Here is a 605-nt window from a genome sequence, read left to right as displayed (position 1 = left end):
AAGCAAAGGCTGCTGCCTCAAAAAAAAAAAGAAATATTTTGTTTTGTTAGGGAGTCAGAGTTTTTTTTTTAAAGGTTTATTGCCCAATTACTTCTTTTATTTTACATTTCTATTAAATCCTCTAATGATAAATGGATTTTGTAATACTAATAAAAAACTGTCCTTATGGGCACCAATAGTATCTAAATATGTACAACCAAATATAAATATCAAAATTAATGACAAAGATCTTTTGGTCTTCTTGATACTGGATCGATATTACTATTATTTGCAAACATTTATGGCCCAAATCTTGGTCTATACAGAGAATTTCTTGCCAAATTGCAGGAATTTCTCAAATCAAAGTAGAAGAGGTTTATCAAAATGCCCAAATATATCCTTGTGAGGGACCAGAAGGCCAGCCTGCAACATTACAACTTTATGTTAAGGATGCATCCTTTAATTTAATAGGAATATATTTACTCATACAATGGCAAATTCAAATATATATTTCAGATTTTTCCTAGGGGTCACTGCTCATTTAACAAACAATACAATTATTAAAGTAACTTGGAAAAATGACGATCCTATTTGGACAAAGCATTGGCCTCTTACAAAAGAGAAAT

The sequence above is a fragment of the Bison bison genome, unplaced genomic scaffold, assembly GCF_000754665.1.
Source record: "Bison bison bison isolate TAMUID 2011002044 unplaced genomic scaffold, Bison_UMD1.0 scf7180017864500, whole genome shotgun sequence".
NCBI classification, from domain to species: domain Eukaryota; kingdom Metazoa; phylum Chordata; class Mammalia; order Artiodactyla; family Bovidae; genus Bison; species Bison bison.
The sequence above is the reverse complement of the archived record's forward strand: the minus strand, read 5'-3'. Positions refer to the sequence as shown.